Source organism: Equus przewalskii, chromosome 10 (genome assembly GCF_037783145.1).
Source record: "Equus przewalskii isolate Varuska chromosome 10, EquPr2, whole genome shotgun sequence".
Lineage (NCBI taxonomy): Eukaryota > Metazoa > Chordata > Mammalia > Perissodactyla > Equidae > Equus > Equus przewalskii.
The window spans coordinates 5,142,347-5,169,194 of NC_091840.1; the positions used below are offsets into that span (position 1 = coordinate 5,142,347).

General features: G+C 43.2%; 1 protein-coding gene across 8 annotated transcripts in view; it reads right to left on the reverse strand.

Annotated features, from left to right (window-relative positions):
* The window catches only part of SEC14L1 (SEC14 like lipid binding 1), an 82,098-nt gene that overhangs the window by 48,615 nt on the left and 6,635 nt on the right, over positions 1-26,848 (reverse strand). The window lies entirely within an intron of this gene.

The window sequence follows — 26,848 nt, forward strand, 5'->3', positions numbered from 1 at the left end:
ACATTTTATTAACATATTGTGAATCTACAATTATCTTAAAATAAAAAACTTAAAAAAGGACTTGCTAGAGAATTCATCAAACTTTTAGAAAATGCATTTGGGCACTAGATCTGGTTTACTCTGCAGCAACTGTGAAGATTACTGAACTAATTTCTGGATTCGCATTCAAACCTATGTGATCTGATGGCTCACAGGTGCATGTGAGGAGGAAACCCCAGGACACAGCACGACAAGTGTCTGGGCTGGAAGAAAGAACCTGAAGAAGGAAGCCCAGGGCATGCTTCCAAGTTCCGCCCTCGGTGTAAGGAGACGATGCCCATGCTGGACTGACAGACACCACTCCTCTACTAGGGTGTACTAAAGATGGGGGGACGGGAACTCCGACTTCCCCTCTTAAATTAATCATAACCAAACATACATTCAAGGCAAAAATTTATGGTGTTAAAAAGATCAGTGAAAATGGCCCAGACTGCTCTGATTTAACCTCTAACGAGGTGCAAGCAGTTTCAGAGTACCATCACACTAAGAAACCCTGCCTTTCCTGGAGAAGTTTCCTGATGTTCCCCTTGAAAGGTCTGACCATCTGAAGATAAGTAATACTCAAACCACAAGAGCTGCCATGGAAGAGCCCAGAAGGCACCAGAACAACATACTAATTCCTCCACTCAGGATTCTCACTACCATTCCATTCCATTCCATTCCAAGTCATTCTCAGTTTTCTGGTATGTATCTCACTCTCTCGCCATCACATTACAAGGTTACATTAATCTGAAAGATTTATGCTGTGCTCCTGCTATCTATATATTTATAAGGTACCGGGCAAGGCAATATGGGAGGGAAGGAGGAAGGGGAAGATGAATCAGACAGTTCAGGAAGGAAAGTCAGGGAAATACGCGAGAGTGTCCTACTATACAGGCTTAAGGAGAGAGAGAACACACTCAGCTTGGAGGCAGGGCGGTTTGGGAAGGCTTCATGGGAAAGCAGGCATTCACCCGAGGCCTCAAGGAGTGGGGAAATCTGTTTGTAGTCAGTGATGAGGGGAGAGGACTTCCGGGAAAGAGAACCCAGGACTGTGACTGTGAGGAAACCTCGGGGTGCGAGCAGGGACCCACAGCTTACTGTAGGGCAGGGAAATGGCAGCCTGCAGTGGCACTGTGACAAGGCATGTCCCTGCTGAGCACCGACCATGTAGCCAGGCCCCAAGGGCGTGGAGAACCAAGACCAACAGAAGGCCCTGCCCTCCTGGAGCTGACCTATTCAGCAGGCGGATGGGGACGAAGGGAACTCCGCCCTGTGACTGGAGTCACGTTTTCAGAAAATTCCTCTTAGAGTAATGCACAGGATGGTCTGGAAGGGAGGCAAAGCCCACATGTGGAACAATTCTATTTGCTTTTAAACGTTTTTACTTGGGAGTTGAAAATATACTTTTCATGTTTATCTACTCCCCTCAAATATACTCTGAATCCAATTACTGCTATAATCTTGCTAAACCACACAATATTTGTCTCAATGCATTTTATAATAAACACTTAAGAAGTTTATTTAACTGCTCAGATCATACCACAGATAAGTCTCAGGGAGGCCCTAAAATTTGTTAGCATTAAATACTGCACAAGTGAACAATTTTAGACAAAAAAGGCTGACTATCGTTTGCTCTACACACTGACACCGGAAAACATCGAAACTGACTTTTAAATTGTACTACATTAAAAAAAAAAACTGGCTTTGTACATTCCAGCAGTATGAAGCGCCAAGACAGTGAGAATACAAGGGCTTCAAACAAAACAGTTTTTTTTAAGTCACACAAAGGGTAGAGTAAGCACTCAACAGGAAACAATCTCAGCTAGGGTCTCTCCCATTTAAGTACCTATTAGGTCATTTTCAAAATACCCACAACGTCCTTTTAATTCTTGAAATAGAGTTGTCAGCTTAAGGCATTACCCGCACAGCCTAGCCTTGAATTTAGAACAGAGTGAAAACTTTCCATTCCCTGTAAAGTGATCCGCCCACGCAGACTCCCATTTGCACAGACGTTCACCGTCACCTTGGGAGGCCCCAACCACTTGGCGTTTACGGTATCCAGGCTAACGAGCAACTAACAGGGAATCATATGTTCTTCTCTAAAGCTCTGTTGGTCTAACAGTGGTGAGTAAGCATCGACCTTTTTCCCTCCACGTCCCCTTCTCCTCTGCCACCTGCCACCACAGGCATCACTCAGCCACAGGGCCGAGACCAAGTCCTACTTTTCTTTGTATCCACAGGAGAATAAGGACCTTATCCAATGTCTAAAACAAAGCTGCCATTCAATACACATTTTTTGAATTATGGAATAAAAGCTTACTAAATAAACCAATGAATCCAACTTTTTCTTTCTGTGCTCACTTACCTCGGCCTGTCTTTCAGAGATGGGTAGCAGTTAATGAATTCTGCATACTGTTAGCACACAAAACTCTAACTTTCTGGAGGGTTACAGAAAAGGAAGACTGCAAAAAGTTGACATAACTCTAGTCTCTGAAATTGTTTATAAATACCATACCATAGTTTCCCAGCATAAACTACTACCTATAAAGTTTCTACAGTCTCTGAAACACAGACACATTCCAATTTTATTAAAAACACTGATACATGTCCTAGCTCTATCCATAAGAAGGGCCTAGAAGCAATGACACCTCAGTATCAAGGAGCAAACTTGGCATCCAGATCTTGGTTTCTAAATACCATTCCCTACTAAAAAGGAATCCATGCTCCTTGGAGAAATGGCTGATTACAAGTCTGGAGCAAGGAAAGGTCAAGAGGAGTCTGAAGCATTCTCACCAGAAGTCAAGGAAGTGCTCAGTGACTGATGCGGACATGTCAAAAGAACATAGGAGGGGTTGGTCCGGTGGCGCGGCAGTTAAGCGCACGTGTTCCACATCGGCAGCCCGGGTTTGCCGGTTCGGATTCCGGGTGCAGACATGGCACTGCTTGGCAAACCGTGCTGTGGTAGGCTTCCCACATATAAAGTAGAGAAAGATGGGCATGCATGTTAGCTCAGGGCCAGTCTTCCTCAGCAAAAAGAGGATTGGCAGATGTTAGCTCAGTGCTAATCTCCCCCCGCAAAAAAAAAGAACATAGGAACCAGCCTGAAGGGGTTCCACTTGCCAATTCTGGGATAATCTGAGCACCAGAAGGAAAAAGGATGTTAAAGCATAATAAACCATACAGTGATACTCAAGAAAAATGGGCAGGGGAGGAAATTTTACAGAAAAACATCACCTAATAACGACAAGAAGGAAGGACAGGCTTAGAAAATCACCGTTCTGCAAGCATGAATTACAATGACCAGTCCAGGCAAGGATCATCAGTGGATGCTATTGAAAGGTGGCTGCTGGAAGAGATATCACAGCCTTAAATAGATTACTGCAGATTATTAGTTACAAAGGGACAAAGGTGCCTTTATAATGGGAAGATCTAGTAGTCATCAAATGGTTAATCAAATGACTGAACTCAGGACCAAAAATGGGACAATCTGACAATCTGACGTGACGCAATGGAAGCATACACAACTATGTAGTCCTCATAACAAAAACGGTGAAGCTGAAGTTAAGCACAAAGAAACAATCAGACAAATCCAAATTATGGAACATTCTACAAAACAAACAAGCTGGACTCAAAAAAGAAAAAACGTCAGTGTCTTGAAAGATGAACCAAAAAAGCAGGGAACTGTCTAGAGTAAAGGCAACTAAAGAGACAGGACTATCAAATGCAATGCTGCATGAGCTCTTGGATTAGAATAAAAAGAGCTCTAAAGAATATTTAAGGAAATGTGACCACGCATTACACACTAAAAATTATTCTATCAGTGTTAAATTTCTTGGGTATGATAATGATAGTTATGTAGGAGAATATCTATTCTTAGGCAATACATACTTCAGTATTTAGGGCAAAAGTGTTATGATATATGCAGCTTACTTTTAAATGGTTCTGCAAAAAAAATGGTGTGTGTGTGTGAGAAAGAGATAAAGCAAATTTGTTAATTTATCTAGGTGAAATGTATACAGTTGCGTTCACTACACTTTATCAACTTTTTTAAAAATGGAAATTTCTCAAAAGAAGCAGCTGGGAAAAATATTAGTATTTCCTACTAGTTACTAAGGTAACTTTGGCGGGAAAAGTCCACATGTAAACTAATAGTGCTTTTACACATAACTGATTAAATACGACATTGTCACATTTTACACACGAAAACTAATACAAATTTTAGGTTTGCCCAAAGCTCTGGCCCCAGTTTGTGGCCAGGTATGCAACGGGGACCCGCGCCTTCTCAGAGGGGCTTCCTGCCCAGCTCCAGCTCACCGCAGCTCAGAGGAGATGCGGGCCCAGAGAGCGCAAGCTTCTGGTTTTTCAAGAGAAGCCAGCAATCTGGATTTTTATGTGAAGTGGCCCTATTTTTAAAACCCTGTTTGAGCTGAAGAGCCCACATTAGCAAGCCTTCAATTTTTATCTCTACACCAAGAAATCTCTATGAGAGAACTGAGGAAGACCCGCGTTTCAACCCTCACCAGGTTCAAATCACTGTCAGAAGAGCAGCAGCAATTTCCAAAGGTCTGCTTATTTTTTGCAAACTATCTGCAATATTATCAAGTCATTTCCTAATCATATTCAACATTTATCAAATACAAACATCAAGAAAGACTGAATGAAATTAACTCTTCCAGAAGTAATTTCTTCAGCGAGATAGAAATGTTCTTTGATGTCTCTTCTTAAAAGGAAAAATTACTTTTGCAAGAGAAATAACCATGTGATCATTTGTTCCTTCTTATTTAACACAGCAAGTGTTTCCATAATGAGAACAAAATAAGGGCCTCATCCACTTGCCCCAAGAAGAAAGCTCCTTCCGGGTAGCTCAGTTTCCTCCACCTCCTTACACCCCCTCCTCCTCCACCTCCTCACACCCCCTCCTCCTCCACCTCCTCACACCCCTCCCCCCCCCCCCCCGCTCCTCCTCCACCTCCTCACACCCGCTCCTCCTCTTCCAAAAGGGGTTTCGGAGCCTGCAACTTGGGAGCTTGGCCACAGGACTTTCAATTTTTAACCAACCTTTGAACGCAATTTTGACATATTAAAAGCTTGCACTGTGCTAAAGAAAATCACATTTTAGTGAAGACATTTCAACTTGAGAATTAATGAGCTTAACACTGCATTCTGTCAGGAAAACCCATTTAAAAGAAATTCCATTTAAAGAACTTACCTTTAAATTGAACCACGTTCATATCTAATTTCTCCAACAAACTAAGCCAGTTGCTTTCTGTATAGCCAGTTGGATAATCTATGGCACTAGACACGACCATCAAACTCACTTATAAACAGACCTGGTTATATCCTGGAAGAATCAGTAAGTGTTTTCTTAAACTAACCATGGCTTAAGTCTCTCTTAGAAGTTGACAGTGCTCAAAGGAATAAATATACAACATATCAAGAAAATGTGGCATACTGGCTAAAGTCCCTCAGAGTTACAATTCTGTAGCTCATTGACTATCAAAATAACAGCTATATATGGAAGGCCTGCGTATACAGGCACTATGCTAAGACCCTAGAGAGCACAAAAGCGGAAGACAAGGAACGGGGCTTATTTAGAGGTGAGACATACAAACATATAACTGTGTACAACCACAGAAAAGAAGACTGAGGGAGGAGGTGACAAATTGCAAATGAACTGTGTTGGCAATCAAATTGCTTAAGAGATTCAGGGGAAATCACTTCAGGCTGAGGTGGTCACAGCAGGCCTCGCTGAGGGCACGCGTCTGCACGGGTCCGCAGGGGCGCAGCTTTAGAGCAGCAACACAGGGAGAAGGGCGCGCTCCTCGAGGGAGAAGCTGAGCAAGCCACAAGGCAGCAAAGCATGCACAACTCCAGACGAGTCCTTCAGACCCGCTGAGAACGTCAGTTCACTCAGCAGCCGGCTCCAGCACGGGAGGTGGCTCCAGGAACAGCTTCGAGCACCACGGTCTGCTGCTGACCCTCAGACGCATATAAAGCCCTAAGCTAATTCTAGATATTAAAAGTGACAACACGCCGGGGAGCCTGGGGGCCCGACACTGCCTTTATCACCATTCAGTCCTCTGCGGGCTCTCACGCTCCACCTCCACTACTACTGAACTTGCTTCTATTCAGTCCATTAGAAACCGAGTTCCAAATCACATGCTATTTGTGAATACATGTGTTCCTGCTTAATAAGGTATTTATAAAAACTACAATGTGAAGATTTGAGCCCTCTCAAAGAAAAGTTACAATCTAGTTAAGTCATGATGCACTTTATTCATCCAAGTACTTACTGACCACCCATCAGATGAGCTGTTTTCAAACTAGTACAAGGCTGGGAGCAAACTAACAGCAGCAGAACGGCACGCACGATTGTACCGGGGAAGCGCTGTATTCAAACCAGTCATTTCTCTCACTCACCAGTCTTCAGTTAGACCAAAATATTAAGTCATAACAACAGGCTGGAACATCCACTAAGACCAAACAAGAAAATATAATGATTATATTAAAACTAAAAAGAAATATGTAGGGGGCGGCCCGGTGGCGCAGTGGTTAAGTTCCCACGTTCCGCTTCGGCGGCCCGGGGGTTCGCCGGTTCAGAGCCCAGGTGCACACATGGCACTGCTTGGCAAGCATGCTGTGGCGGGCATCCCCACATATAAAGTAGAGGAAGATGGGCACGGATATTAGCTCAGGGCCAGCCTTCCTCAGCAAAAAGAGGAGGATTGGCAGCAGATGTTAGCTCAGGGTTAATCTTCCTCAAAAAAAAAAAAAAAAGCGAAAAAAATCCCCCCCAAAAATACATAAAAATTTGATATACCCTAAGCCATTTCCCTCTAAAACCAAACATATCTGAATTTTATTTAAATTTAAATTACAAATTTCATCTTAGAAAACCTCAAATTCCATGGTCCTGATAACACCCTTTTTCCAGAGGTAATATTTAGTCTGGAAAAGCTGTGAGACCTAAGGAAAGGGCATCTGAGAGAATGATGAGAGAATGATGACAGATGATGAAGCTGGCCAATCAGAGGTTCCCTTCTTTTCTAGGACCTTCTCATTAAATAGGATTATGATGAACACTGTGGAAGGCACAATTATAGTTGAAAGAACAGATGGTAAATGTGTTGCTCATACACCATACACCAAAACATTTGCAATTCCAAACATTTTAGATATTTTTTACCAGGAACACATTCTTTTTACCATCCCTCTCTCCTAACACCCACTCTCACAGTTAGCACACAAAGCTATAAACCAGCTATATTTACTTTTGATAAAGGAGTCATTTCAATATATACTACTCTAACAACAGAGAGGGACTGGGCAAACATCAGCTAAGAAACGTGAGGAATTCTGCATCAATATATCACAGTTTCTTTCATTCATATATCCACTCCTTTGCTCCAAGAGTTCTAGACATGAAATATTTTTGCTAAAGGATAGAAGAAACTTCAGAATTTCTTCTAGACTCCACATATTTTCTCTTAGGAAAACAGCACATGGACTCAGGCATTTGTGCCAACGGGGTGTTGGGCCTGCATCAAAGAAAGGTCACTACATCCAATGACAATCTGTGTACTCCGCCCTTCAGCCCACACTGGACTCCACCTTTACTACCTGCTCTTGAACTGACCTTCCAATGACGTTAGCAGGCAACCGTGACACAATTCTAAAGGACCTCGTAAAAATTACCCACATCATTAAAAGACTTCACACGTAAAAAGTTTGATTTATCCATACTACGATATTTTTTAAGTGTCAAAAAAAATACCCCACACAGTAGTAGGGTTTTTTCTGACCTCTTAAAATAATTCAGGTTAGTGATACTCAAACTATACTTGACCCTATTCCAAAAGGCAGGGTTCTTGCAGATCTGAATGAGAAGTGGGATGGAAGTGCTCTGAACCCAAATTACTGACAACGATCTCCTCTTAAAGAACAACACAAATTGGTACTAAATACAGTTCTCTCCAATTTAAGATTTTCTACTACAAATTTTCCTAATCCTTTGGTTCCTAGAAACAAGTGCTAGTACATGAGCCTCCCCCCCAAAAAAATCAGTAAGTAAAGGAACAAAGGAGTGGGTACAAAGGAGCAGCAGGCAAATATGGCAAAGGACTGGGACACCCCCTATAGAGCATAATGTGGCGTGCCCTCCGATCCGGCACTCTTCCCACAGAGGACAGCGTACTTGTGTTTGTGGCTTACACTGCACATCTGACAGTCATGTGTCCTGCTCACAAATGGTTCCTGGTTCACAGGAGAGGAATGACTATCAATCTTTCACAACACTCAGCAAAGAGCACCATGGCCCCACAGTATTCGAACCATTGCTATAAGGACAAAAGACGCAGGAAAACAAAGAATTACGCATAGAAGAAAAATTCAGTAGTCCCCTCCTGTCTGAAGGGGTACGTTCCAGACCCCCAGTGGCTGCCTGAAGTAACACCAAATCTATATATACTGTGTTTTTTCCTATACAGACATACCTATGATAAAGTTAATTTATAAATTAGGCACAATAAGAGATTAACAATAACTAATAATAAAATAGTTACCACAGATTTTAGCAACCTCAACATACGATCATTTTTCTTTCCTTATTAAGTCAAGAACTTTCACCTGTTCACTTAAAAGCAGCACATTCCCGCTTCTCCGTGGCAGATCCGAATTGCCAGCATCACTACTCTTGCACATTGGGACCACTATTAAGCAAAATAAGGGTTACCTGAACACAAGCACTGTGACACAGCGACAGTCAGTCTGACAACCAAGGCTGCTAAGTGACTGACAGGCGGGCAGGACACACAGTGAGATCTGCTGGACAAAGGGACGACTTGCGTCCTGGGCAGGACGGAGCAGGATGGCTCGAGATTTCATCACACTACTCAGAAGGGTGGGCAATGTAACTTATAAATTGTTCATTTCTGGAATTTCCACTTAATATTTTCAGACCACAGTTGAAACTTCAGAACGTGAAACCGCAGATAAGGGGGACTTATCACCTAAAACTACTAAAAATGGGCTTGTTTCCTACCATTCGGATCTTGCTTTAGCTGTAATTTCTAACAGAGCAGCTGCAGGTTGCTCCTGGTTAAAGACGAACGGATGCCATTCCTTCTCTCCTTGCTGAACCTAACACGGACACAACCAACTGTACAGCTAAAGCCTTGATTTAGCAAGGGCTTCTAGAATATGATATCTTACAGTACTTGTCTTCCTCTTCAAGAATTTCTAGGCAAGATCACCTGGAAACTTTTGTTAACACAATCTAACAGACTGACATAGAGTTACTGAGCTTTCAAATAAAATTCAAAGCATAATCTAGTCTGTCTGATTAACTGCATCTTCTGCATTTCAGTTCAGATTAGAAAACTAAGGCCCACACTTGCTCAGGAGTGCTACGTCTCTGAAAGATCTCAAGATTGACATCTCAGACAAAGCCGAAGGGGGCCTAGGCTGGGGGGGGGGGGGCCTGCAGTTTGTTTATTGTCTTGAAGATAATCATTGATGACATTTTCTTTTTTTTTTTGGAGAAAGATTAGCTCTGAGCTAACATCTGCTGCCAATCCTCCTCTTTTTGCTGAGGAAGACTGGCCCTGAGCTAACATCCATGCCCATCCTCCTCTACTTTATATGTGGGACGCCTACCATAGCATGGTTTGACAAGCGGTGCATAGGTCCAAACCCGGGATCCAAACTGGCAAACCCTGGGTCACTGAAGTGGAACGTGCAAACTTAACCGCTGCGTCCCTGGCCAACCCCGATGACATTTCTGACTGGCTTATTTGGGGACACTTGTCCTGAAGCACTGCTGCATGGCACTCTGTTGGAGGTTTCCAAATTTCAGTTAACAGCACCCTTGGTATCTCAGTAACTTTCACAGTGTCCCAAGGCTAAAAGAAATACCATTTATTAAATTATTAGGTCCAAACAACTTAAAAAGCATTTGTGTCCTGGGGCCGGCCCAGTGGCCAAGTGGTTAAGTTCGTGAGCTCCACTTCAGCGGCCCAGGGTTTCGCCAGTTCGGATCCTGGGCGCAGACATGGCACCGCTCATCAAGCCATGCTGAGGCGTCGTCCCACATAGTAGAGTCAGAAGGACCTACAACTACAATATGCAACTATGTACTTGGCTTTGGGGAGAAGGAAGGAAGGGAGGGAGGGAGGGAGGGAGGAAGGAAGGAAGGAAGAAAGAAAGAAAAAAGATTGGCGACAGATGTTAACTCAGGTGCCAATCTTTAAAAAAAAAAAATTAAAAATATCCTACCACACTGTGGTGCTCCAGGGCACCTCAGAACACAGTTTAGGAACTGTGGCTCCAAGTATTTTAAATTTTATCCATTTAGTCACAAATTCCTTTGCCTAAAGAGGCATTATTCAAAATCTACACAAATGAGCTTCAATCCAATTAATCACCCTATATTATCAAACTTTCTATCAAATACAAACCAGTGTTCTAGTAAGTTCTAATTTTTGCATAAAGAGCTTTAAAAATCTAAGAAGGGTGAGCAAACTTTTTAAGTAAGGGCAAGACAGTAAATATTTTCAGAATTACGGGACAGACAATCTCTGTCTAAAATACTCAACTCTGCCTTTGCAGGACGAGGCAGCCGCAGATAATACGCAGACAAATGAACACCTCTGTGCTCCAATGAATCACTACCTATGGACACGGAAATTTGAATTTCATATACTATCACGTGCCATGAAATATTATTCTTTTAAATTTTTCCCAACCATTAAAAAATGTAAAAACCACCTTTAGCTTGTGTACAAAATCTGGCAGCAAGCAAGTTTGCCCATTCCTGACCTAAGAGATTAACCATAACAGGTTGCATTTAATTATTTTCTCACAAAAATTCAAGAGCTGTTTTAAGTGCCAACCAGTCAAAACCATGAAGGACAAAACCTTTAAATAAAATGAAAGGATTATCAAGTCAGTGGATTGTCACTTAATATGTTTGTCCTTAACTGTTCAGTGAGCTCCAACAAATGCATGGCTAACCCACGTACGCCAATTTGACCACATCCACTCACTCCACAGTGGGGAGGCAGGGAGAAGAGGGGATTATCCTCAAGAGTGAGGCACACCCACCCCTCCACTCAAGAACAGAAGGGCTCCAGAAGGGCGTCATCTAAACCAGCAGCCACGGCCACACGTGGCTATGTAAATTTAATTAAAAGTAATTAACATTAAAACTCAGTTCCTCAGTCTCACTAGCCACACTTCAAGAAGTTGCTCTGATATTCCTGGCTGACTCACAACACGTAAGTGAATTCTGTAATAAACATCTTCACCTGATGACTACACATCTTTGTCCTAGTTACTGTCCTTAGAACGTCTGTGAGGCTGTGGTGGCAGACGCCCTAAATAATAAGTCTTATGATAAATTTCTTCTCTCCATGAAACCCAGAGAGTCATTCATACTTATTGATAAACTAATTATATGAGTTCCAAATCTGTTTTTATCAACTAGGCTTTGTTATTTAAAGCCTTTTGTCTAGATACAGAATAGAAGGCTGTATCTCCTGTTCAAAGATTTCTGGCAGCAGAGGAAATTATTTTTTTTGGTGAGGCAGATTCGCCCTGAGCTGACACCCACTGCCAATCTTCCTCTTTTTTTTTTTTTTTGCTTGAGGAAGATTAGCCCTGAGCTAACACCTGCGCCAATCCTCCTCTATTTTGTACGTGGGAGGCCTCCATGGCATGGCTGATGAGCGGAGCAGGTCCGCATCCAGGAGCCGAACTCGCAGACCCTGGCCACAGACCCTGGCCCACAGACCCTGGCCGCAGACCCTAGCCCGCAGACCCTGGCCCCAGACCCTAGCCACAGACCCTGGCCGCAGACCCTGGCCCACAGACCCTGGCAGCAGACCCTAGCCCGCAGACCCTAGCCACAAACCCTGGCCCAGAAGCAGAGCCCGCGGGAGTACAGCCACTCTGCCACGGGCCGGCCCCCAGAGGGAACTTTTTTTACAACAGGCAGCCTCTAAACTCACACCAAACATAAACATCAGTTAACTCTTTCCAGGACAGCTTACTGAGGGGGCTCCAAGGCCCCCTCTGAAGAGATTCTGGAGGCAGAGGGATCAGTCAGGCCTCAGGCCCCTCCCTGCTCTGGAAGCTCCGCCCCCCCACAGTGCAAGCTCCCTTGCTGCTCAACTCTTCCCCAATTTTATCCACTTTATCCCTCCCCTCTCTTGTTCCCAAGATTCACAGATCTAGTTTTGTCTTCTGCCTAGAATATAACTTTAGTATCTGTTTTTCTTTCTTTCTTCTTCTTTCTTTCTTTACTGACAGCCTTTGTTTTCTAGTTTACAAATATTAATCCAGATATTAAAATAAATTATAGGTTTTACTCTTAATTCTAACAGATCCAAAACCTTATAAAAGTACTATGAAATCAAAAAGTATTATCTTTTTTCTTTCTTTTCTTTTCTTTTTTTTTTTTTTTTTGGTGAGGAAGATTGGCCTTGAGCTAACATCTGTTGCCAATCTCTCTCTTTTTGCTTGAGGAAGATTCACCCTAAGGTAACAGCTGTAACAATCTTCCTCTACTTTGTATGTGTGATGCCATCAAGCACAGCTTGATGAGCAGTGTGCAGGTCCACAATCAGGATCCAAACCCACGAACATTGGGCCACCGAAGCAGAGGGCGCAAACTTAACCACTATGCTACTGGGCCAGCCTCAGTATTCCTTTTTTTTAATGCCAATGTTTTCTGCTGCAATATATGTAAACAAACAAATTGTGGTATATCCACCCAATGAAACACCCTTTAGCAATACAATGTAATAAACTATTCATGCACACATGAATGAATCCAAAATAATTATGCTGAATCAAAGAGGCTAGGCAAAAAGAAGGGTATATGTGACTCTATTTCTGTAAAATTCTAAGAAATACCAACTACTTTACAGTAACAGAAAGCAAATCAGTGGTTGCCTGGGGGTGGGAAGGAGGAATAAATTACAATGGGACATAACTTTTAAGGTCATGGGTATCTTCATTATCTCAATCACAGTGATGGCTTCACAGATCTACAGATATGTCAAATGTACACCTTTAAAACGTACAATTTTTTATTTGCCATTTATACCTCAATAAAGCTAAAATAAACCACAATAGAAACATAAATATAGTTTTTATTGGCATGCCAACTCAAGGAAGCATTTCTAATAGTGACCAGTATTTCCTGATAAAGAAACTTGACTGGCCATCATTGAGCACAGAGCAAGAAAATCTCAAGGATGTTTGAAAAGGAATGCAGCATAAAAGGCTTTATTCAGAATTGCCAAAAACTGGAAGCAACCAAGATGTCCTACAAAAGGCGAGTGGATAAACAGACTGTGGTGCAACCACACAACGGAGCATTATCAGCGACAAAGAGACATGAGCGCTCGAGCCATGAAAAGACATGGAAGAAACGTAAACAACTGTTTCATGAAAGAAGCCTGTGTGAAAAGGCTCCAGACTGTATGATTCCAATTCTATGACATTCTGGAAAAGGCAACACTATGGAGGGAATGAATAGGCCAGTGGCTGCCAGGGGCTGGAGGGGAGAAGGGAGGGATGGACAGGCAGAGCACAGAGGATTTTTAGGGCAGTGGAAAGACTCTGCAGGATACTGTAATGGTGGACACACGACATTACAAATTTGTCAAAACCAACAGACCTGTACAACGCAAAGAGTGAATGTAAACCAGGGACTTTAGTTAATAACAATGTATTAATATTGGTTCACCAACTGAAACAAACATGCCACACAAGACAGAAACAACAGGGGAAAGTGGAAAGGGGTACACTCTCTGTACTCTCTGCTCAATTTTCTGTAAACCTAAAACTGCTCTAAAAAAATAAAATCTATCAAATATTTTTTTAAAAGGCATCAAGTAACACCTTGGCCAAAGGTAAAACACTATTAACTGTTCATGCTATAAGAAAACAAAAAGAGAAAGACAAACTTCTTTTAAAAGAACCTAGAGAAATTCCTATCACCATTGATTCAACAAACACGCACTCCATTCCCCACGGCAGGCACTGCAAGCAGGCGCTGAGGATGCGCGAACACAGGACAAGGACCCACCCGTGCAGAGCTTCCCCGAGGGGAGAAAGGAATCAGAGCAGCGACTACCAAACCCTCGCCTGCTTCCCAAGAGCCTATGTGTACGCATCACAGTCAGTCTCACAGAGAGTCCTGCACTTACTACGCATAATCTTTCCGTGTAATGAGCTTCTCCCCACTTCAAAACGAGAGAACAGAAGCTGCGAGAAGCAAACGCCCCAGGATTTGAACTGAGGGCTGTCCCACGCCAGAGGCAGCAGCCTATCTCAGAGCACAGGCCCCGGGAGAGCAGCCCTGGCCTCAAACCCCAGGCCACCCCGGCCACGCCCTTGGGAAGGTTACTTCATCTCGCTGAGCTCCAGTTTCTTCACCTTCTTCAATTCACTTTAGTTTCTTCATCTTCTCTGACGCACAAAATTTTGGAAGATTAAAAAAGAAAACGTAAAGTGTTTAGCAGGCCCCAGCACAGAATGAGTACAATACTAAGAAACGTGGCTGCTCTTCCATGCTGCACATGAACCTCTCAGAGAGGGAAAAAGTGACTGAGCACCAAGACACTGCCGTGCAACAGGCCAACACCAACCCGCTGTGCACAAAGAGGAAGGGGGCCTTTCTCATGCAAAAGCTTTGAAAACTAGACATTTTTCACGTGACATTTATCTTGTTTTACTACACTCTGAAAATGCACCCCCCAAAAATCCATGTATTCACCAGACTAAAATGATAATTACATCCCCCTTGGTCCTAAAAACACCAGATGTAAATCTCATGAGGCTTGTTGGAAACCAGTTATTTTAAGTTTATAATTCGCCAACTAAAAAAATAGGAACTAGCTGGAAATAACATCATATAGGTCTCTTACCTGCTACAGGGAAAAGAAAAAGCCAAGAGAAGATAAAGACAGAAATTATCTTATTTAAATTTAGGCATTGAGAGTAAAATATTCCCTTTGTAATATGAAGTAAGGATAAGAAATGATGGACTTAGCTAGTTATATCACTCATTAATTAGCTAAATATACTATAGTCAATCGCTGGAAGGAGAAAATATGGCCTTGAAGATAAACGTGACCAAAGTTAGGAAGAACAAGATGTTCTCTGAAAAGGTTTCAGTTACAGGTAGCCCCGAACCAAGCGTCATGCTCATGGAGTTAACATCTGCCACAGAATGAAGCAGCACAGTAGACTTGGAAGGGAAAGAATTCACATCAGGAAACTAATCGCTCAGCTCCCATCGTGGCCTGAATAAAAGTAAACATTCGACCGTTGCTCCCACAGTCCTGGGAGAGTCATCCGCTGTTCTGGCGACAGACAAAGCCTTCTCTGGGTAACCCCACACGGTGTCCACCACAGCGAGGAGCACACCAGCACTTACGGCCTCAAACTACTTTAAACTCAAGAGTTCCTAGAGACTTTCCATCCACCCACACCCAACTGTCAGGCATTCAACTCCGCTACCCAACAGTGCCCTGTCCCTCCACTTGTGGAGTGGTGTCACTTGAGGGCTAAGACACAAACCAGGGAGGCACACAACAGTCAGTGGAGAGCCTGGGCTCTGGTGGCAGCAGGCCTTGATCTGAATCCCAGCAGTACCACCCGCTAGCAACAGCCAGCCGTTAAAGACAGGAGGAAGAAAGACTGTGAGCCAGCAAAGACGGAGCTCTAGAGAAGAAATTTCCCTGCCCAGCAGGGACCTGGGTCAGACAGAGACCGATCAAAGGGAGAAAGAGGCTCGGGGAGGAGAAATGGGGAGGAATTTTAAAGCAAAGAGTGCAAACTGGCCCTGTCCACAACTAGGAAAGCCCAAGGTCTGAGTGTTGCTGGCTGACGGGCGAGACCCAGGCTTGTGTGGAGGTGAGCTGGCTGTAGGCAGTCTGTGCATTCGTGCGGCCGGCTCTGAACTAGGGCAGCGGGCAGTCTGCACCACCGCCAGCGGGCAAGGCCCCAGGGCAGGGACGGTCATTTGGCAAGCAATTTAAACCTAACTTCCTCATCTGTAAAGTGGACTAAGAGGAGAGCCTAGGCGAAAAGGTACAAACTTACAGCTGTGACACAGGTCAGTCCTGGGCTGTACCATACAGCATGGTGACTGATGCGGGGTCGGTGAGCCGAGGAGTCAAAAGAAAGATTTCTTAGACTCTTAAGATCTGGCAGTAGTGCTCTTTTATTTAGAGAATAGAATAGCATGGGGACAGGACCCATGGGCAGGCAGAGCTGGTGCGTGGGGACAGGACCCACGGGCGGTCAGAGCTCCTGCTGCTGCCGCATGGGGACAGCACCCATGGGCAGTCAGAGCTCCTGCTGCTGCCCTGAGTTGAGGGTTAGGGCTAATTTTATAAGGCATGGGTACGTGACTTTTTTTTACTGGAAAAAAGAAAAGATGATGTAAAAAGTCATTAAATGATTTCAGTGCAGATGGGGTCTGGTTATTGTGCGGTCATATAACTTTAGATACGAATCTGGCCATATAGATCGGCATGCAGGTGAGGATGCCCTGGGCTTCTCTCCCTGGGGCAGTCCTAATCCATACCACGTAAAAAGTCCACTGGGTCGTATAGTTTGGCATGTAGGCCAGGTCACCCTGGGCTGCTCTAGCTGGGGCAGCCTTAATCCGCATCAGTGACCACAGTCAACAACACTGTATTGGACATCTGAAAGTTCCTAAGAGAGCAGATCTTAAAAGTTATCATCATAAGAAAAAAAAATGTCTATGTGAGGTAATAGCTAGAACTTATTGTGGTAACCATTTCACACTAAGTACATATATCAAATCATGACGTTGTATACCTTAAACCAATAATATAATGGTACATGTCAATTATACCTCAATAAAGCCGGAGGAAAAAAAAGGAAGAGCCGCCCCACAAACCAAGTGTGAGCAATAAATGAGACACTGGCTCATAAGCACCCATAAATGCCTGCCATTATTCTTAGACCTTTTATACGTTCTTTAGGTATTTCACAAACGGTGGTCCAGCAGTACGACCCCTGTCTGCCCACAGGGGCCCCGGCAACCAGGTCCTCTCATTGGACTGCACGCTCGAGGAGAGTAGAGCCCACAGAGACCGTTCGGTCGCCCACCGCGTGCTCAAGGACCAGCGCAGCTGAACGCCCTGCCATCCTCTCCAGCAGGCGAGACCTCTGCCGCAGGAGCTGTTCCAGAACTGTTTCCCAGCCCCTACAGCACGCAACCCTACTTTGCCTCCCAAGTATATGACTAACATTCTTAAACTAAGGTGCTTTAAAAGTTTTAAACTTTGAAAGCTAAAAACATGATACAGCTGTATTTAAGGATCATTTACAAAACACTCTAAAATTTCCTTCATGAAAAAGAAACATGACCATGAGAACCACAAACACAAAGACTTTTCCCCCCTTTTCCACTGTAGGGTGACAAAGCAGAATCAAAATATACACACTGTGTTAACTTCCCCAGATCTAAGTGAGACCCAGAGGAAGTTGAAAAGACTACCGTCCCTAGTTTGCTTTCTCAGCCTCACCAGTCCGTACTCAATTAAAATGACTATCAAAGGACTACCGCCACTGATTCATTGTATAAAAGGGTTGCCCATTAATATTTAAAATAGTTGAGCCAACAAGCCACTCTCGTCAAGCATAGAGAATAACACAAAATGTTTACCCCACCCCCAACACTTGTTGTTTTCAACTTCAGGTTGGGTTTCAAACAAAACACAATTTAAGGAACTGGCTGACTTGGATTCATGAAAGTATAGCAAAATCTGAGAGAAACTGCTCATCAAGTTTGAGGAACCTACAGACCCCTTTTAAAAGAGAAAAGTTTCCTTGGGTTTTCAGTGCTGACCAGCTATTTTTATTATAATATTACTTAAATACGTACATACAAACTAGGTAAAAACTCATATAATTATAAAACCCAAACTAACGACATACATTTAATGGGAAGGATGACATTTGTTGAAGACGTGAATACGGAAGCGATCGCAGGGCACAGCCGCTTTCCAACTCGGCAGGCCCACCCAGAGATGCAGCGTGGTGACTCACCACGCCCACCACTTTTCTCTACTTAAATCTTTATTTGTACAGCTCCCTGTCTGCAAAGTAACTTAGCTTATACTTGGCTCAAACACATCATTTACATATTAATTCCATCTCTATTCCTTTTGTATTTGCTCCCAACCATTACAATAGTACTATTTGGGTAGCTGGCCCCATGGCCAGGTGGTTAAAGTTCTGTGCGCTCTGCTTTGTGGCAGCCCAGGTTCGCAGGTTCGGGTCCCTGGCAAAGACCTGCCCCACTCGTCAGCCACGCTGTGGCAGCATCCAACATACAAAACAGAGGAAGACTGGCACAGATGTTAGCTCAGGGCCAATCTTCCTCAAGCAAAAAGAAGAGGACGGCAGTGGATGTATTAGCTCAGGGCAAATCATCTTCATCAAAAAAAAAAAAAAAAAAATTACTATTTGCTGCCCAAAAAATAAACATAGCAAACCATGTAGTGTCTGATAGCATTTAGCCATAAATATGATAGGCATCCAGAGATCTCAATGTGTTTATATATTTTTTTAATTGTCAAAATAAAAGCACATTAACCAATCCCTCTTAGAGAATTAAAGGGCATTAGTTAGAAAAAACAGAGGTATACACATCTTTAAGGAGATCTTCATACTTAAGATATCTTACTCCGTCAATACATCTTGAAGGTCACATGTTTCCCAGGCCACAATCACTGAAGCCCTAGGCAAACCAGAATGTCTGGAGTGCTGTGAAAGGTTTCTCTTCTCTTAGTTTTTCATGTGCTTAATTCTGCATTTAAAGCAGTCACATGATTGACCCATGAGCCAATGGAACCAAAGCATGTCATGATTTTCCAAAACCATTCCTAAGCCATAAAGTTTTTTGTCTAATAAAGAGCAAACTGAGTATACGTGACAACAAAAATAGCAGTTTTGTACATTGCTCTTCAAACCAAGTTGGATTTGGCAGACTACTGTTTTACTTTCCAGAGTGTAAAAAATAAATTCGTGGACTTCAGAAAAGCATTTGGTGTTCCAGGGAATTGCAGCTGTCAGCTTTTTAAAGATGCCATGTGTTTGCCCACATAAAAGAATGTAATGAGCTATGGAAATATTATCCGGTTTCATGAACCAGAACAAAGACCCCATCATCGGTGGGCTGATAGTAGGAGTCGGTTTAATTCATCAGGAAGACATCTATCACATACTATTTATTAAACACCTAATATACAAGTTGTGCCCCACAGACCCTGAAGCGTCTGATTCTCTATTTCTCACTGCCTCCCTTCCCTTACAGCAGGAGCCACGACTCACTCCAGGGGATCGCCACCCGGCTCACCACTCTACACCTGCTCTTAGATGCTGCTCGCTCTGAAGAAACTAGCAGCAAGGGCAATCACGAGATGTAAAATAGACAGATTCTGAATAGACGAAATAAAATAGAGTGGTTGAATTCCTCAAGGAACTTGTCTTTTGGATCTGGAATCTATCAAATATAAAAGACAAAAAGAAAAATAAGCCTACAGAGATATGCAATTATTTTTTGGTTGACGTTATAGTCAAAAACTAGACTTTAAAAATGTACAGTAAACACAATAGCCAACAAGTAGAAGGAATCTAAGTGTCATTAAAGGATGAATGGATAAACAAAATGTGATATATACATAAAATGGATTATTCAGCCTTAAAAAGGAAAGAAATTTTGACACGCGCCACAACATGGCTGAACCATGAAGACATTATGCTAAGTGAAATAAGCAAGTCACAAAAGGACAAACAATGTATGATTCCACTTATATAAGGAAGAGTTATGGTCACAGTCATATTCACGGATAGAAAGTAGAAAAGGGGGGTGTTTGCCAGGGGCTGGGGGAGGGGATAGGGGAGTGAGTGACGGGGACAGAGTTTCTGTTTGGGAGATGAAAAAGTTCTGGAGATAAATGGTGGTGATGGTTGCACAAATATGCGGATGTACTTAACACCACTGAATTGTCTATTTGCAATGGTTAAAATGGTAAATTTTATGTTATGTATATTTTACCCCAATGAAAAAGAAAAAGTACAAATCTATTCTACTTGAAAATTAGCAAAGGAAGTCATGCAAATAATTAAGACAAGTTCAAGGAAGCACATGCTTGTTAATGTAACTTTGGTATCACTAAATAAACTTAAGAACAGCAGTCTGGAGAAGAACATAAAGCAAGTAAATAAGTCTCCTTTTGGTATATGCAAATCCTTCAAAAGAAAGCATAATGTAGTGAGAGTCTCTATTACATAGCCTGTTAAAAAATCTATTCCTGGGGCCGGCCCCGGGGCCGAGTGGTTAAGTTCGCGCGTTCCGTTACAGCGGCCCAGGGTTTCGCTGGTTTGGATCCTGGGCACAGACATGGCACTGCTCATCAGGCCACGCTGAGGCGGCGTCCCACATGCCACAACTAGGAGGACCCACAACTAAAATATACAACTATATACAGCGGGGATTTGGGGAGAAAAAGCAGAAAGAAAAAAAAGATTGGCAACAGTTGTTAGCTCAGGTGCCAACCTTTAAAAAAAAAACAATCTATTCCTTTCAAAAATTTTAACTTAAAAAAAGTTATAACAGAAACAAACTTCCTTTCTTCCTATTCCATTTGCTACAAATTCCGATTAGGAGAGCTAAAGGAGTGGCTCTCAAACCTGAGCAGGCATCAGAATCACCTGGAGGGCTTGTGAAGGCAGAAGCTGGGCCTACTCGCAGAAAGTCGGATTTAGTGGTGAATCAGAATGTAGAATTGTTAGAATTTGCATTCTAAACCAACTTTGCGTTAAGAAAAGTAAAAGGAAGATAACAGGTGTTGGGGAGGAGCTTTCTGAATATTAACAGCTTAAACCCTGCAACACAACCAACCAGCTCTTGACCAATGTACTTCTCAAGATGTGTGCCTTGTAGCTTTTAGTTCTGGACGTGGTTTTTAAAACACCCAGGCATTAAACTAGGAAAAAGAAACACACTCATTTTATGATTAGGACTACCTAATATTACAGAATAACTTATTAATTAAGGAAAAAAGAGTCATGTAACAACCAATCTCTCAGGGTTTAAACATGTAGAGATCTCAAAAAGAAAATTAGAATACCATTCTATCATAGTCAAGAATTTTTGCAGGAGAATCACAGAAATGGAATTTTTTATATACTTGGTATTCATCACTATGGGAGAAAAGCTACTCAAAACACTAAGTGATACATAAACCAGGACACGTTTTTCAGTCGACCACAGTAATCATAAGCTTTAGTTCTCTGAACATAAACTTTATTTTATTCACAAAACATGATTTGCATCAGATTCCTTCAAAATATGATTTAAGGAGTAAATACCTCCAACCAAAAGAATATGTTTCAATGTGACCTTTCATTAAAATTTTCATTACCACAAACAGAAGTAAAGCAGGAAACACAAGCATACATTCCAAGATTCACTTATTCTTTAGACAAATCTATTTTGGAGGGCTTACTATATGCTCAGGATAAAAAGCAAGATGATTTGATTCCTACTCTCAAGATGCCTGCATAGAGGGGAGGTAGACAAGCCTAGTGACCACGGCCAGGCAGAGTGACCAGTGAGGTGACAACGGGCCATCAGAGCACAGAGAGGGAATTCCAACTGGGAGACCTGAATCTGACCAGTTAGGTTAGGCAGGTGAGAAGAGGGAGGAAGGTATTCCAGGCAGGTTTGTAGAGAAGCAGAGAGGCCACGAGAAGTAACGGTATACTTAGGAAACCACAAGGAATGCAATGCAACAGAGTGTGGAGTCCACGTGGGGGCCGCGCAGGTGGAGACGAGGCTCTAGAGAAAGGTCGGAGGCAGACGGGAAGGGCTCTGAGGACCAAGCTAAAGAATCTGAACTTCATCTCGAAGGTGAGGTGCAGCCACTAAAGAATTTTAAACTAGCAAGTGGGGGTGGTCAGACCCACAATCCAGAGGCCCTGGGCAGCAGCCCTGAGAAAGACTGGGTGGGTGAGATGGCGCCAGGAGGCAGGGTCCAGAGGCGGCTGCAGGGGCCCGAACACGAAGTAATGAGTTGTGATGTGAGACTGAGCCAACACCGGCAGGGAGGCACAGGGTCAGAAACAAGCCAGGAGACGTCCTTGACAAGAGAGGGTCTGGCCATCACTGGGGTCGAGGGGCGAGGAGGGGAGGCTGCCAGGGATGCCTAGGTTTCTGGTCTGAGGGTAGGGCATGTGGCGGTGACACCCGTCAGAAGCAGCAGCTCAGAGGAAAAGGGAGAGCTTTTTAGCGGCATTTTACTGGTTTTTTTGGGGTGTGTGTGTGTATGTTCTGTTGGGATGTGTTCTTTGTGCGTGCAGGAGGAGAGGGTGGCTTCTGTCTCAGAAGAGTCAAATGGACATATCCTAGCAGGCATCTGGCTAGGAGTCTAGCCTGCAGATAAGCTTTGAGATCTGCAGTTTATAAAGTAACAGTTGAAGCCACAATTTAAATGAGACTGCCCAGGAAGAGATGTCAGATGACAGAGTGCTGGATGGTTCTAAAATAGCAGTAACTACCAACGGAAACACCTACAATGGACAGAAAACACAAAATATACAACCAGGGTCTCAAAATAGCAAAACAAGTTATCATTAGAAGAGTCCCTCTGTAGCCAAGAAGGCATGCAGGTGGGCAGAGAAAGAAAAGCAAGAGCGACCAGAGACGAGGGCAGAGGGCCGAGGGGAAGAGCTCGCATGCAGCCATCTAACCAAACACGCAAGACATTTACCAACTGGGCACTCTCAACAGCTCAAGTGCACTCTGAATATTCAAGGGCAAAAACATGCAGGAGAGATCTACGAAATACAGATGGTAGGTCGCTGAACAGAACGAGGATTCACTACATATCAGCTACAGATAGCAATTATCTTGTATAGAGTGATAATTACATATACACAAAGACTCTTCTAAAAAAAAGCTAGTACTCCCAACATCAAATTGTACCTTTCAAGAAAATTATAATGCAAATATGCTTTCTGTAGCAACATGTAAAATTATTCCACTAGAAACATACAGAACTGTTTCACTCTGTACAGGTTAAAAATCAAGAAAGAAGGATCAATTAGCACACCAGGCAACCAAAACCCTCTCTTCAGTGAACTTCTCCGTGGGAGCTTCTCCAACCAGCCTGATACGCTCTCCAGGGCTCTAAGGGAAGCAGCACACAGGACGGGCTGACTGACCAGCATGGCCGGACACCTCAGACCACGGCCACCCCCTGCACCAGGCCCAGCCAAGCATTCACTGCACGTGCCACACAGAAATCCTCCTAATCAGACCAAAATATTAAGTCCTTTCAACTGCTTTCTGTGTGAAATATTAGGACCAACCAAGTGGGTTAAAAAGTAACTATTAATAGATCTAGTGTAATTTGGGAAAAAATATCTTGCATCTTATTTGCAACTCAAAATTACGTGGGCTAACCACAGGGACGAAAGGCAAGCGGCCAGCTGCTTTAACCATTCCCGTCACTCTCCATCAGGAAATGTTTAAACAGAGCTGCTAAAAAGTAGCTGAACTGATTTGAGGTCTGCGCCTTCTCTTTGTGCCTTTCTCCTTGTGCCTATTTGCCGTAATGAACAATTAAATCAGCAAAAGGTTAAGGTAATTGAACGAGACAAATGACCCAGTTTCTCTAACAAAGAGACAGCCTGAAAGGAAACAAAGGGAAGGGGGAATCGAGAAGATGAAGGAGCCTGGAGAAACCTATTAACCAAGTGCAGTGTGTGGATTCGAAGGGGGATCCCAACAACTTACAAAAAGACACTGTTTTAGACAAATGAGAAAGTCTGAACTTGGACTCAGTATTAGATGATATTAAGGAATCATTAGTACTTTTGTGAGGTATGACAATGACACGGTGGTTATGTCTAAAAAAGAAAAAGGTCCTTACTGGTTAGAGACACATGCTGAAGCATTTATCGATGAATTAACAAGACGTCTGAAATCTGCTTTAAATAAACCAGGGAAAAAAAAGTGGGGAGAAGAGATGAAACAACACTGGCAAAATGTTGATACAAGTGGAGCTGGGTGACCAGCACACGGGACTTATTCTCTCTACTCACACATGCTGGAAATTTTCCACAACGTAAGATTTTGGGCTTTCTGTTTTGTTTCGTTTTGTTTTACAGAAACAGGTAGAGCAAAGAGGCATGGAGCTGAACTGGATCCTACTTTATTTCTCCTTGAAATATTTCCTACTGAACCACAACTGTCTTCAACATGGCATATTAAAAATAATTCAGAATGCATGTGTTGCGAGAGTGGGTGTAAGAGAAGGGAAAATGCCTGGTTCTGTATAGAGTATAATGAAAGCATATTATAATTGTCCATTTTCAAAACTAAGTAAATCTGACTAGTTACACCTCAGCTTTTATTAAACGCAAAAGGACACACACTATGGCATTCAAAAACTTTATAAATGAGAACAGTCCAATCTCCCCCCACTAAGAACTGACCAGGATCCTTAACACATCACGAGAGCAACTGCATTATTTCCCTCCACTCCTAGACTGGAATAAAATTGGGTTTAAAGTCAGCAACCCCAAAATACAGACTGCTTATTAATTTGGGTAAAAACAAATTCTATTGCCTATTAGGCTGTTTGAAGATCTAACAATACCTCGATTAATGAAAAAGATGTATTTCAATATCACACACAACTATCAGAAACTTGGAAACCAGAGTCAGAAATACAAAAAGGTCTAGGGATGAGAGGAAGAGGATGTGCTTCGAGAAGAAAGATAAAAGAGGGAATAAAAATGTTTCATAACTAAAATAATGCTGAAAACCCAATAAGGAAACAAAGTTGGGAAAAAAGGGATAGGCAGCTCAAACTATCTCCAGGCAAGGACGGAAGGGGTGGGTGAATGGAGGGGCTTCAGAAGGCAGCTGGCTGCCACACAGAGTGAGAAAGGACAAAACAAGAAGAGGGCCCAACAGGACCTGTGCTCGTCCGCCCCACACGACCAGAGGAGCAATCCGGGAGGGCTGCGCGGGGTGGGGCTGCTGCTCCAAGGACTCCACCTCTTGGAGTTCTGCACACCTCACCCTCACCCCAAAAGGCCAGGCCTGATTTAACTCACTGTGAGGCTCTCCTCAGACTGCAGTCGGAGCCAACAAGTCCACCCTGGGGTCCCCCACGTCTCCCTAGCTGTTTTGATACACGAAATCTGAATGGATGAAGTAAAGCTTAAATTTAAATACAAATGCCTATTTAATCTAAAAGAGACATACACACTCAGGCATACACTGTCACAGTAGAGTCACTTACTCACATATAAACTGGCTCATTTCACCGCGCACTTGGACTGGGAAAAGGGCTGAACACCAGAGAGGAGGGGAGGACGGGGGTGCTACCAGGCCCCGCCTTACCCACGCTCCTACCTGCGGTCTGTTTAACCTAGCACAGCCTCACAACAGTCTCACGCTAGTCACTGGTCTAGTTCCTAGGTTCCAGAGCTAGTCTGCGGCAGGGCCCAGATTTGTACCTAGTCTCACAGCATATCTCTTTTTCCTCCTTTCATCCTTTAGTCTTACTGGGAAGAGCGGAGATATCTAAGAGGAAAGGGAAAAGTGACTAAAAACCAGAGAATGAAACAAACAAACAAAAATAAAACAAGAGAATGAGAAGAGCAAAAGCAAATTTTGTTGTGGTGGGCCATTTAATCAACAACTGTACACTGGCAAATAGGTTTTTTGGTTATTCAATCTATAAAAGTACATCGCTTAAACTACTATTACAGGGTTTGTCAACAGATTTTTGCATAACTTATGAAGATGTAAAATAAATAAATAAATAAGCCAACTTCATCACAAAAGGACTCTGCTCCTGCGGGAGGCACGGTTAACTGAAGGATCATAGCACGTTACTTCTTTTCCATGGAAAAAACACGAATCCTTGTCTGAAAACGGATCTCAGAGCCACATTTCAGATCTGAGCTTCCATCAAACCCACTTCCCGAGTCCTCACACTCAGAGTTCATGTGGACAGACACCAGCTGATCCAATACGCCCAGGCGCCTACTGTGCGCTCAACACCCACACTGGAGGAAACAAGAAATCACAAAGTCACTGCCCTTGAGGAATGTGCAAAACGGCTGGAGAGCAACTCAGGAACCTGAGAATGAAAGAAACTCGAATTATAAGTCAAAGTCCTTAACACTGACTTCACTGTTACCAGAATCAGAGGAAAGGGAGAGAAACATGAGCAGCATCTTAGGGGCGGCAGGGAAGTGCGGTGGGTCAATAAGATGAAGCCTCGCAGAGACAGATGGGGAGAGGCAAGGAAGGAAGGATCACAAGGGAGGGGCCAGGAAAAGACAGGGAGAGTGCCAAAACCGGAAAGCACAGAACAGATTTAAAAGTTCATGTTGGGAAGTTTGAATAATTTATGAAATAAGGTTAAACAGAGAGGGTAGGACATAAAGGGCCTTGAAGAAAAAGCAAAAGAGTTGAGAACGGATACGACAGACAATAAGAGACCACATAAACAGGCCTGACAACTGGAAACAGTAGAATGCAAGATGACAAAGGGATAAAAGATGTAAGTAAGAAAATAACAAGTAAACTCTGGTCTCTCCCTCCAAAGAGATGAGGACTCAGGCTGGAAGGATGGCCGTGCCTGGGAGAGAAAAGGACAGAAATGTGACTTGAGGGCACCCTCTAAAGGCTGTGTCTGCGAGGGATACAGATTTTGAAGGGGGATCTGGGAGAACAGAGGTGCTATCAGGA